The following is a 13,744-nucleotide window of genomic DNA, read 5'->3' as shown; positions in this document are numbered from 1 at the left end:
GCTCTGTGGTATTGAATTAGGGTAAGAGGGAGGAAAAGATGGAAAATATGGGAGTGATATCTTCCTGGAAGACGTTGTGCATATTAACAGGCTACAGTTAGGCCAATCAAAACAATTTAAACTTTTCCTTGTGCTTTGGATCCCGGGCGCGAATCTTGTCTTAGATGAAACAGATGTGATCTGGGACGTGCGCAGACTCCCATAAGGCGGGAGCTTCGCTTCGCTGGCCGTCCTGCTACTGCACCTCATTCTGACTTGAGGGCACCAACCTTGATCCCCTTGTGCCTTTCTGTTCCTGGCCTCTTCCTAGGTTAGATCCAGCTTCGGCAAACTCAGCAAGCGCTTCCTCAACTTGGAAAGCTTAGGGCGGGGGCGTCTGGGTGGCGCAGTCAGTTAAGTGTCTGCCTTCGGCTCAGGTCATGATCTCAGGGTGCTGGGATCGAGTCCCACATCAAGCTCCCTGCTCAGTGGGGAGTCTGCTCCTCTCCCCTGCTCATGTTCTCTCTATCAAAGAAAGAAAGAAAGAAAAGGAAAGAAAGAATCTTTAAAAAAAAAAAAGAATTCTTAGGGCAGCTGAAGAACATAACGTGAGAAGCAGAAAAATGCTTTGATGGGGATTGTGTCAAGCAAATTGTGTTTATTATATAAAATACCTTAACATGTCAACTAATTAGAGTCTTATAATTTGACTTCTGTTTCCCATCGGACAGAGCTCTTTTATAATGTGAATGTAGTAAAGAATAACCATATTCTTCAATCCTGCTGACATTCTTTTCTTTTAGGAAGAATTAGATACAGGGACTCTTCAAAGCGTTGTGGATATATTTGATACAGCTTTGAAGTTTTTATTAGGTTCACTGGAAACCTTTGTTTCCTGGAAAGTTCACTAATGGAATATATAGTTTCTTACAGAAATCCATTTCTTAGCTGCATATAGTAAATAACCTAGTCAGTGGGGATAAAATTAATATCTGAACTGCTCCTGAGTCAACTCTTACCCCGTAAAGCTTTTAAAGTCTTAGGGACTAATGATGTGTGGGTCCAAGTCACCTTTTCTCTCTCTGAATTCACATCTCTCGCTCCCTGGTGGGAATGTAATGTGTGTTTTCTGTGGACTCGCTTGGCTGCTACTGAGTACAGGACGAATCTGCACGGTTTCGGCACCTTGCGTCTCGGTCTGTGGCCCCGACATGCGCCTGGCTGCCCCGCTGGTTCCTTCTCATCTCCTCCACGGTCACCACCCCGTCCAGGGCTGACTCTCTGCCTGGGTGGCTGGGGTGACCTCCTGTCAGGTTCTCTGCTTCTTCTGGTCCACTTCCCCATCTGCCTGCCCCTAGAGCCTATTTTCCTTAGTGTAACTACAGTTAATCTTTAAAACTAATTCAAGGTCATGTCACTCCCTTGCCCACACCCAACAGTGGCTTCTGGTGACCCTGACCAAAACCCAGAGTCCTTCTTTGGCGCAGGGCCTGTCCGATCGGTGCCAGCTGTGTCCAACCAGCATTTCCTGCCAGCTCTCCAGCCACACCAGCCACCTCGCTTGTCCCTTGGACACCCAGTCACACTCCCATCTCAAGACTCGAGGATTCGCACTGTTCTCCTCTCCCCTGCCTGACCATTCTCCTTCCCCACACTCACCAGCTTGCTTCCCCAAGTTCTTCCAGGGCTCCGCAGATCCTTGCCCACTTTATCTAAACTAGAAGCTCCCCATTCTCTTACCCTGCTCCCCCCCCAAGTGTTTATACACCTACAGTCTGTCATCGACTAATCAGTTTGTCTGTTTGTCCATTCATGTACTTACAATTTGTCTGTCACTCCCGAGCGAACGTGAGCTCCGTCATGACAGGGGTGTTGGTTTCTCATTGTATCCATCATGTCTAGCACACATGGGCGATCGAGACGTATCTGCTGGGTGTTGAATGAAGGAAAGAACCAGAATCTTGCATACTGTTTTTAGTCTGCACGTGTGGATCAAACCATAGTGCAGTTACGTTGTTCATAGGACGGCGATGTCCGTGATTTTCCTGCCTTACTAGAGGTTTGCAATGAAAGTCAAGGTTTAGTTTAGATTTACTTGTTGCCTAAAGATTTTAGCAGAAACCTTGGTTTACCTTCAGAGTAGTTCAGCGTGTAAGGGATGGAGTGCTTGAACTTCTTGGTCATTTAATGGTTTTGTAGTGACCATCTGTGTAGATGGACGGGACCGTGGGAGTCTTACTGCCTACCTTCCTCAGAGATCAGCAGGCACTTACTTACTTAGCATGAGCAGAAAGAGACACTTCCCAAGTCTGTTTTTAATACAGGAGAGTTCCCATAATTATCTAAGGACTCAGCGTTTACTCTAAGATATTTTATATGCCTAAAGGAGCTTTTTCTTCTACAAATGAGCAACCAGTAATCTTATAAATATCGTGTGAGAAGAATTTGGGAGTGGGAGTTAATAGAGGAAGTTCGATAAATGATTCATAGAACTTTGTAGAAGATAAGAATAGCCCCATTCCATGAGATAATTTTGTTGGCATTAATTGCTGAGCGCTGTTTTTTTTTAAAGTCAGATTTATTGATGCATAATTTACACACCCTAAAATTCACTCTTGAAAAGCGTACGGCGACGTGTCTTGATAAGTGCGTACAGTTCGTAACCACCACGATGAAAATACAAATCTCCATCACCCTAAAATGTTTCTCATGCCCCCCTGTAATTGGCCTCTGCACTCAGTTCTCACCCCTGGCAACCCCTGGTCTGCTTTCTGTCCTTACAGTTCTGCCTTTTCCAAATGCCATATAGATGGAATCATTGTCTGTAGCTTTTGGAGTCTGGCTCCTCTCACGTAGTTTAAGGCCCCTGAAATCCAACCACGTTGTTCGGTGACTTGTTCCTTCGTTGCCGAGTAGTATTCCATTGTGTGGATAGAGAGCTTGCTTATCCATTCACCAGTTAAAGGACACTTGGGTCGTGTTCACTTTGGGGTAATTATGAATAACACTCCCATAACATTCATGTACGGGGTTTTCATGGGATCATAAGTTTTCATTTCTCTCGGATCAATACCTAGGACCGGGATTGCTGGGTCAGATGATAAGTATGTGTTTAAACTTTGTAAGAAAAACAGCCAAACTGATCTCCAGAGTGGCTGTACCATTTTCTGTTCCCACCCCAAAGGTGGGAGGGTTTCATGAGCTGCTTTTTCGTCCTCAAGTGCTAATGCCCGAGTGGCTTTCTTCCTTGAAGAGAGGCCTCAGGATTTATCCCTTCCCTTTATATCCTTTCAGTTTGGTGTTCCAGACTCTTCTACTTGGACCTTTAAGTTACTTTTATTTAAGTCCTTCAGTTCTTCACTGTTGCTTGAGTTTCTTTTTTTTTCTTCTCCGCACATACCACGGGGTCTTACCTTCAGTAGGTGCTAAGTTCGCATCTGATTTGGTTGGCATAAAGCAAATTAAACTGATCTCAAGGGTAATGAGCGCCCTTTGTGGGACCTCAGTGCAGGGGTAGCAGGGTCGTGGGGCGTCTGCATGACAGATGCCTGCCGGACAGGTTGAGCGCTAACCCCAAGACCTGGGGAGAGAGTCCCTTTGTCCCCCTTCTGTCGGTAAGGCACCGCCCACCCGGTGCGAGATACCGAGGTGCGATTGGCCTTTCCCAGTGGTGAAGATACATTTTCCCCTAAATAGAGAAGTCAGAAACTAATCTGTGTTATTAAAATTTTTATAATAATCGATATTATATTTATAGTAATATTTATAGTAATTTCTACTAATCTGTGTTCGATTTATCACGGAGATACTGACGACAAGGTGGGTAGAATCTTGTGAAAAGTTTTTATATTTCTTAAAGCTTTGAAATTATTTTTAATCCGGGATGCAGCATAGCGTAGTGAGTAAGAGTGAGGACTCTGGGGCCAGAAATGCTAAGTGGCCACCTGTGTGATCTTGGACAACCTTTCCGTGCCTTAGTTTCTTCATCTGTAGAATGGGGATACTAATAGCAGCTAGGAGTGGTGATGAAGTGGTTAATATACAGATAGTGCTTAGAACAGGGCCTAGTAAATACCGAGTGCTCTACGAGTATTAGTTGCTGCTGTTATTGTTATTAACTAAACTTCCCCCCAATACCCTGAAAACGGCTGTTTTTGACACAATTATTACACTTCCACAGTTGTCGGATATGAGATGCTTTTCAAAGAATGATTAAAATTCTGTTAACAGTGAGGATCAGAGTTTTATGACATTATGCGAAGCAATATCGAGTCGATGATTATCCTCACGTATGTGATTTATACCTGATTTGTTGACTCGGGTCACATTTTTTTTTTTTTTTAAGATTTTATGTATTTATTTGACGGAGAGGGACAGCCAGTGAGAGAGGGAACACAAGCAGGGGGAGTGTTTTTTTCTTTTTTTTTTTTTTTTTTTGAGAGAGACAGCCAGTGAGAGAGGGAACACAGGCCTGGGGAGTGGGAGAGGGAGAAGCAGGCTCCCAGCGGAGGAGCCTGATGTGGGGCTCGATCCCAGGACTCTGGAATCACGCCCTGAGCCGAAGGCAGACGCTTAACGACTGAGCCACCCAGGCGCCCCCTCAGGCCACATTTTTAAGCAGTATCAGTTCTCTGGTCTAGCTTACTTATTTTACTTTTGGAGGCTCAGGAGGAAGCTGTGATTTCCCAGGTATGCTGTCCTCCTCCATCAGAGAGGACGTCCCTGCTTCCTCTGTCGGAAGGATTGAGCCCACCATAGTTTGGTCAGTTAGAAGTTCCAGCACATCTTTCGTCTTCTTTGTCTTCCTAATTCTTTTGGTTGCTATCTCCATTCAAAAATGGTTTCTTTTAGAGGTGCCTGGGTGGTACAGTCATTAATCAACTGACTCTTGGTTTCTGGCTCAGGTCGTGATCTCAGGGTCATGAGATCGAGCCCCACCTTGGGTTCTGCCTGCTCAGGGCAGTCTGCTTGAGATTCTCTCTCTCTCTCTCTGCCTCTCCCGCTCATGCTCTCTCTCTCTCTCTCTAAAGTAAATAAATCTTAGAAAAAAATGGTTTCTTTTAGTACTGCTGAGCAACTCTTCCCCTGGTGTTTCTTAATGGTGAACACCTCTCCAAGGAGCGGACCTGACCTGGCTTTCTCATTTGGGACCTGTGGTTTGTGGGAGTCCACGACGTTGCCTCTGTGTTTGGGGGCCACGCCGCAGGACCAGAGCGTGTGGTCCTGGGGGCCAGTGAGCACGCACACAGCCAGCAAGCAGGTCCATCCGTGCCCACGTGTGCTCCTGGCTCTGACAGAGTGCCGCATGGCTCACATACTTCAGAGTTACCACAGAGGGTGAAGGAATTTATGTGTTTGTGAGCATTGTCTGCGGGTTACATCGTGCCTCACATGTGCACTATTAATTGATGTGTGTATGTGTCTATTTATTTATTTATAGTAGAAATCCAGCATAGTTAATCTACATTGTTATATTGGTTTCAGGCGTACAGTGTAGTGATTCGACAATGCTACACGTTAGTCAGTGCTTGTCAGTCGAGATGATTGTGATCATAACTGTACATAATCCCCATCACCTATTTCACCCACCCTTCCACCCACCTCCCCTCTGGAAACCATCAGGTTGTTCTCCATAGTAAAGAGTCTGTTTTTTTTTGGTTTCTCCCCCCTTTTCTTTCTTTGTTTTGTTTCCTAAAATCCACATATAAGTGAAATCGTATGGTCTGACTTATTTCACTCAACATTAAACTGTCTAGAGCCATCCATGCTGTTGCAAATGGCAGGTTTTCATTCTTTTTTTATGGCTGAGTAATATTCCTGTGTGCGTGTGCGTGTGTGTGTACCACATTATCTTTATCCATTCATCTGTCAGTGGACGCTTGGGCCGCCTCCGTATTTTGGCTATTGTCAGTAATGCTACAGTAAACGTAGGGGAACATGTATCTTTTTGAATTAGTGTTTTTGTATTCTTTGGGTAAATACCCAGTAGTGGAATTACTGGATCATATGGTAGTTCTAATTTTAATTTTTTGAGGAACTTCCATACTATCTTCCACAGTGGCTGCACCCGTTTGCGTTCCCACTAACGGAAGCACTATTACTTTAAATGCTCCTAAGTGGCTGTGACTTACAAAGTATAAAGCTGTGAGGCACATTACTAGGTTCATAGTAGACTTTTGACATTATCTTATTAACCATGCAATTGATGGCAGAGGGCAGATAGAAGAAAAAGTTAACATTAGAAAGGGGCTTCTCATACTTATAAATGACATGCACCCAGAAGACATTACTTCAGGATGAAGCTGTGACCCAGAGGCAGTCAGGACCCATCACTTCCCTCCCTATCACAAGGGCTTATAGGCAGAGTATACAGAGAGGGAATATGCCCATAGTGCATATTTTTCTTATCAGATGCAGCTTGCATATCAATAGGCTTTTTCTTTGGTGTTTGTTGTTCACTTAGGAAAAAAAGAGCAAGGTTAGCATAATAATCTTATTTTTGTGAAAACATGCACATACGAAGTCAGTGGAGAGCAGTAGAAAATATTTGTCTTCACCAAGTGCTGAGTCACACGGATCGACTGTGTCTAGGAGTCCAAGGGAGGGTCATGATGTTGTGGTTGCTTTGAGCCCACTGCAGTCCACTGGGAAGCCCCCATTTACCTCTGACAGAACAGTGAGCACTTGGTTCTGTGAAGGGTCTTAGTTCTCTTTTTGTTGTGGCAGCTGTAACTCTAACAGTATCCTCTGGAACTGCCTGTGGAAATGGACCCAGGTGATGGTTTTCAGACTGTTGAAGTTTAAGGACTTGGAGACCTTGGAGAAAGTTATGGTGCTTTTTGAGGCACACTTTGAAATGTTGCAATGTTGCATCCTGTTTTTCCGTTTTGCAATTTAGCACATTATGTGTTTTGTCATTATATACGCAATTATATATATGTATACGTATACAATGTGTGTAGACACATACACACACACACATATATTCAATTACTAAATATAAAGCTGGCTCTTACTAAATATCTTAGTTTGGGCTGTTGCAATAAGAATGCTATAGACTGGGTGGGTTAAACAATAGACACTTATTTCTCACTGTTCTGGAGGCTGGCAAGTCCAAGATCGAGGTGGTGGCGGGTTCGGTGCCTTGTGCGGGCCCTCTTGCTGGTTTACAGACAGCCACCCTCTTGCTGTGGCCTCACATGGTGGAGAGCAGAGAGAAGCACCAAGCTGTCTCTGTTTGTTCTTAAAAAGACACTCATCCCATTTTGAAGGTTCCACCTTCATCACCTAAACACCTCCCAAAGGCCCCAACAAAAAATACCATCACCTTAGGGACCAGAAATTCAATATGTTAACTTCAGGGGACACAGACATTTGGTCCACAGTATATATTTGGGTGCTATAAACAATATAAGGTCATATTCACGAAGACACGTGTCTATCAGATAGCAAGCTGAATTTTTCTTCCATGTTTGTTTGCTACTTGTTTATGCATTTTGTGGTTGCTCCAAGGCAAGTGCTAAGGCACCGAAGATTTTGAAAAAAATATATGACAGAAGGTAAAATGGAGAATTCTACCCCCTTAACTTAATTTTTACACTTGTGATTTTAGATAATACCCACATCCTTTGGATTTTGAAGCGTAACACCTCCCAAGGTTTGAAAACATAAGAGGACCTGATGCTCCCTTTTAAGACCTGTTGCTGTAATGGGATGTATGCCGTAATAGGAAACCTACCGAAGTAGCGGCAGAAAGCCCATCAAGTGGGAAACGTGTCCCCCTAGGAAGATAGCCCCAAGGACAGCAGGGTGGTGGAGTTTCTGGATCTCGCCGGGGAGGATCGAGGTGCTTATTTTAGCTCCCTCTCCTTCATGTGTCCCCGCGTCAGTTGCTATTTTGATGGCGAGCATCTTCCTGCAGCTGGTGGCATGCTGACTGCCAGAGCCCTCGCAGGGGAAAGGAGCTGCCCTGTGCCCACTGGTACCCCGTCAGTCTTTCAGAATCTATTCTTTGAGCATTGGCTTCATGCCTATGAAATACCAAAATCATGCAAGATAAAAAACCACAGTCTCATTTTAAAGGAAAAAAAAATGCGTGAGCATATGAAAGATATATCTCTCGATCAAGAGAAGTACAAAAGGATATTTACAGTTGAATCATACTTTGAGATGCATTTAGTATACCATTACTCAGTGAAGGCTACCAATATTCAGTTCACGAGGAATCTAGTATTTAGGAAAATACTCACCATCGTATGGATATTATCCTAACGTGCAAAAATAGCACATGCGTAATAGTTCAGGATGAGAAACGCTCCTATAAATTACTTGACAAATAAAATGGGCCCATGGTTAGTACTATTAAAATGGTCTATTATTTGTCCTTTAACCAAGATTTTTGTACGCCTTCCCCCATATTAAAACGAAACCTAGATGGTCCTAGTGTGTCCTCAATAACTGTCCTTTTTTCTTTCTTTCTAAAGTCATCTCAGTGGACCCAGTGATCTTTGAAGGGAATCCCCCTCCCTCCCGCAGTGTCCCTGCTACCCTCTCTCCTGTGTCACCTTTCTCCTGTTGTCATTGCTCAATTGCCTCTAACCTTGGCTCCTGTACATGACCAGTCCAGTCACTTACTAATGGTTTTTCCATCAACTTGTGTGGTCCTGGAATTAATGCTAGTAGAATGACACCTCAGACACCAATATAGTAAGTACATATCGGAGGGGTGATGGGATGGGACTGTCTCCACACAGCTACAGACCCGTGGTGATGTCTACAGGTTATTGTGTAGTTCTAGTCAGTGGTGCCTTCTAACAGGTACACAGTTTTGTTGAGTTGGAGGAATTTTGTTTATTATTTATAAATGTTCAAATAATAACAATGATTACTATTTTATTATTATTGCTATATTATTATATTATTGCTGCTCTGGCTAATCAAATACTAGATGGTTGAGAATTAACTATAGTGGTTATCTATAATTAGATAATTAACATGAATTGAAGAGACAGAAAGCTCACTGAGGAAGAAGTAAGACAGTCAGAGAAAGGTCTCATGGAAATGGAGACATCTAAGCTGAATCCGGAAAGGTATCTTGAGATTTGTATGGGGGTAAGAAGGAAATGCCCGTGGTGCCTGAAAATAGATTTTTTAAAAAAGATTTTATCTATTTATTTGAGAGAGAGAGAGTGTGTAAGTGAGCAGGAGAGAGAGGGAGAGAGAATCTGAAAAGACTCCATGCTGAGCACAGAGCCAGATGTGGGGCTCCATCCCATGACAATGAGATGATGACTTGAGCCAAAACCAAGAGTCAGTTCGTACCTGACTGAGCCACCAGGCACCCCGCTCCTGAAAATATCTTTAAAAACCTTCTTTCTTTGCTGTAGGCATCCAGGAAAAGAAAGATGGGAGAAAGTAGCCAGAGTGAAAGTGGCTCTCATGGAAGCCCGGATCTGTAGGATCTGTAGTAGGGGCCCACCATTGGATGCCTGGTGGAGCAGGGTAAAGACCCTGCTAAATGCTCTGGACCTTGAGGCAGCTGACACTGTAGTAAAGTAGTGTGTGAATAAAACTCACCAGAAATGTCCCTTCATTGTGGGCACCTCCATCGGCATGTTCTGTCAAACCTGTCTTTTGAAACGTAAGATAAAAGTATGTTTTTCTCTGGTGTATCTTCCCTCCAGATACAGTTGGTCTAGAATTAGTCACAAAGTCATGTGAGAGGTTTTGCACAGGGGTTGATAATCATCTGAAAGCCTGGTGAAAGTTTGTTTTGGACCAGGAAGAAATACTTCGGAAGGATGGAGCGAGCCCTGGCAAGATGAGCTAAGACCTTACGGGTCTGACCTTGACTTGGGCGCCCCTTCCTGCTGCACATTGCTTCTCCTTTCCCCATTGCCCTGTTTTCCTCTGGAATTTTTGCTGCTGTTATACAGGTTTGACTAGTTTACTAAACTTCAGCCTGTCACTTTATTCGGACTCTTTCCTGATTGTGGTTTTGCTCTTTTCTTTCCCCAAGTTATCTTGAGTGCATGAAAGCTGATTTATTGTTTTGTTTTCCTGTCAGTTACTATATGATGAAGTTTCATGACCTAGTGACTATCCCTTTGTCTTCGGGCAAACTGGATTCCTAGAACTAGTGGTGGAGGTACAGGCCTTTCAAACTCCTTCTTGGCCCTTGGGATCATGATCTCCACTGTAGAAATTTCTTTCTTCTCAAACTGCAGTTGTAGAGTTCCAAGGGGGCCCTTTGCACACTTAAGCTTGAGAACGCCTGCTCTAGGGGGTGCTTGAGGGACATGGGCCAAGGACAGAACAGACATGGGAGTCTGGTCAGAGAGTAGAGCTCTCCAAGAGGGAGAGATGAGGATTTCATCTCCTGCTTCCACCTCTTGGCTTCATGTGGTTCTCTTGGCCCTTTTCCTTTTGAATAATTTCATTTTGCATTCCTCTGTGGCCAGTACAGAAAGTGGGTCTCCTTTTCTAAAGCAGGCAAATTCCTCCTCAGTTGAGTATACTAAGGAGGGGCCCTGGGGGAAAGGCAGGCTTAAATTGGTCTAGCCCAGTTCACAAGGCTCCAGAGATTTTTAGTAATAAACAGATTTGTGGGGGAGGAGGGAAAAAGTGTTTTGTTTTGTTTTTTTGGCACAAAAGACAGTCTACTTAAACCCAATAAATAGTTTGTCTGTGTTTACCACAACCATCTTTGTGGCTTTCAGTAATGAGTTCATAGCTGTCCGAATTTTACTGGGCAGGGGTGACAATAATGGTTTTTTTTGCTTTGGGGGAACTTCACGTGGGTTCACTCCCGTGTGCCCCCTCATCACCACAAGATGATTGCCTTATAAGTTGCCTCAGCATGGGCTTCTGGAAAGGAACCCCATTCTCTCTACACGAGTTAAGTAAGATAGGATCAGACACCATGCCTCCCATATGTTTCTAAAAACTGAGAATCGATGCCAGCTCTGGTCCTTTACAATGCCGGTGTGTCATTGGCTCCTGTCCCATCCAGGGCCTAATGTACTTGAGTGAACTCTTTGCTAAGATGACTTTTTCAAAAGGTAATATAAAGAAGTGCTGAACAGACATTGGGAGGAGATAGGAGGAAGTCCCTCAGTAGCCTGAAACAAAAGGTTTTCCAAAGCCAACGCTGTTTTACCACTAACCAACTAACCACTAACCAACTAATAAATCTAGGGGCTTTCCTCTTTAGTCTGGGATCTCAGGGCTGAAGCCTTGCTTGTATTCAGCATCCCTTTCTCAGGCTGAGTCTTTGGGATGCCACACAGGCAGTCAGCCATTTTGAGTGTCAGGAATGAACCATTACCAAACGAGTTATCTTGTATATAGATTACATGCAGCTAGGAAAATCACACGGGGAAATACACACATGCCGTAGTCCTCCTCTGTTGTACTTCCAGTGTGAGTGGGGTTTTCCCTCATTCCCCAGTCTGTGAGGAAAATAGATGTAGAAGATGTTCTCCGCCTGGATTAATGGCATAGACCAAGTCCTAACCCAGTCACTCACTCCGGATGTCCTGGAGGGCTTACACTAGTCTCCAACTTCTTTATTCAGTATCTCTTTTTCTAAGGAGCTGGGCCTTTGTCAGTTCCTTCTGGCCGTACGTATCCAACTCCTTGATGGATTCCAATCCTATCCTTCTCTGTTTTCTCGTCTCCCTTTGTTACAGGGCTTCTTTCCCAAATCCCCTTATTTGGATCTGATGTAAATTTGTATTTTAGAAAGTACTCCTATTTACTCAAGCTAATTCTTGCTATTAGACCAAATGTATAAAATTTCAGTCACTATGGAAAAATTAGAGCTGTGGAGAACCATTGCATAGAAATGACTTTATTCACTGGGTTTAAGATGAAGGAAAACAAATTCTTATTGAGTATTGTTTATAAGAGGTTTACAAAGGTGCTCTAAGCACTGCCTGTAATTTGTTGTGGCTGACGCAGGTGACTAATTGAAAGAGTAAAAGCTCTTTAGAAGCAGAGAGCGAATCGCAGCAGTGCTTCCTGCTTTGCTCATAATGTGTTTGTCTTATATCGTTTGCGGTTTTCTTTCTTAGATTTCAAAGTTGAAATTTTTCTTTCCTCCTTTTCAGAGAGAGTTCGAATAGATGACTTTGAAGACTTACAGAGTTGAGATATGAAGATTTTGAAGTCATTCTACGTCTGAAGCTATGATATAAACATCAGCATTACAGTAAGTATTTAGGAAGGAAATACGGGTTTTGTGGTTAACACACCATTGGCTCTGCCTGCATCCTGAGAATGCAGATTGAAGTACGCCATGAAGAGTGAATTTACTTGAATCACAGTCAAGAAATCGGAGCTCTGAGAAAATTAAAGCTCCCTCTGTGATAAGTTACAGGACCACAAACATGCAGGGGAGAGAGGAGCCCTTTTGATAGTTGGAAAAATCTTTATATCTCTTTAGTGTCCTATGGGCCCTTTAGGAGCTCCAAGAAAGAAAAGGAAAACTGAATATTGGGGTTTTCTTTTTGTACTGAGCTGAGGCTATGGGAGAGACTTTTTCGATGAGAGTGGAGCCGGGCACAGAAAGGAGAACAGAAGCACCCTTCTGGGAACTGTGCCTTCTGGACTGCCTCTCTGAGGCAGTATTTCTCAAAGTGTGTCCCCTGGAACACAGTTCCCTAGACTATTAATGCAGTGGGGACAGAAATGGGAAGATGGGTCTGTGCTCAAATGAGTTTAGAAAACGATGAATTAAAGTTAAGTGACCTTTTTTTTTACTGAGGATCTCAAAAACAAATGAGCCTTGTGAATCTCATGGGTACGTATAGTCAGCAGAACCAACCAGAGTCCTCTCCCGTGGGGCATCTTGAGACCATTTATTTGTTCATTGAATAGTTAATGGACACCAGCCGTGCACGGTGTTAGATACTAAAAACATATCAATAAATGAGATTGGCCATGCTTGTATACAGATAGCAAATAAGGTAAGAAATAAGTAAGGGCAATTATTGATAGATATGATAGCAAATGATAGCAAATGTTTAAGAGAATGATGTTGGGAGCTAGGGGACCTGGGTTTTCAACCTGACTCTGCCACTTATACACTGTGTAACCTTGAACAAGACACTTAAACTCTCTTTCAACTTCCACATGTATTAAATGGTGCTAATAGCATCTACCTGGTAAGGTTGTTGGGAGGATTAAGATGGTAAATACATGCTGGCAAATACTAAACCTTATACAAGGATTATCAGAATTGATACTTATACTAATAATGGCTGAGTGCTTTGAAGTTTCTATGATAGACTGGGGAAGAGATAGTGATGGATACAGACTTTTGAATAGGATGATCCAAGACTTCCTGAAGTAGAGATCCATAAAGATGAGAAATACTGAGCTATGGAGACAGTATAGAGAGTGTATACAGAAGGAAACACAAGTGTGAAAGGGTATGTCTTATGGAGAGAAAGCGTTTGACAATTCCAACACCCCTTTAAGATGAAAACAACAACAACAAACCAGGCAACAAAAACAAAGTAGGAATTGAAGGGAAGTTCTTCAACCTGAAAAGGGCATCTGTGAGAATCCCACAGCTATCATCACACTTAATGTGAAGGACTGAAAGCTTTTCCCATAAGATCAGGAACAAGACAAGGGTGTCCACTCTCATCATTTCTATTCAATATTGTACTGGAAGTTCTAGCCAGGGCAGTTAGGAAAGGATGTGGAATGAGAGGCTCCTAGATTGGAGAGGAAGAAGTACAACTATCTCCATCTGCAA

The 13,744-nt window shown here is 43.3% G+C and overlaps 1 protein-coding gene across 2 annotated transcripts in view; it reads left to right on the top strand.

Moving 5' to 3' along the window:
• Positions 1–13,744, top strand: part of SVIL (supervillin) — a 232,382-nt gene that overhangs the window by 50,090 nt on the left and 168,548 nt on the right. For both annotated transcript variants that reach the window (XM_057304683.1, XM_057304684.1), the window contains exon 2: positions 12,090–12,190. The gene's annotated coding sequence lies outside the window, so the exon portion shown is untranslated. The remainder of the gene's footprint in view (positions 1–12,089; positions 12,191–13,744) is intronic.

The sequence above is a fragment of the Ursus arctos genome, unplaced genomic scaffold, assembly GCF_023065955.2.
Source record: "Ursus arctos isolate Adak ecotype North America unplaced genomic scaffold, UrsArc2.0 scaffold_30, whole genome shotgun sequence".
Classification (NCBI taxonomy): domain Eukaryota; kingdom Metazoa; phylum Chordata; class Mammalia; order Carnivora; family Ursidae; genus Ursus; species Ursus arctos.
Note: the sequence above shows the minus strand (reverse complement) of the source record. Positions and strands in the feature narration are given on the sequence as shown.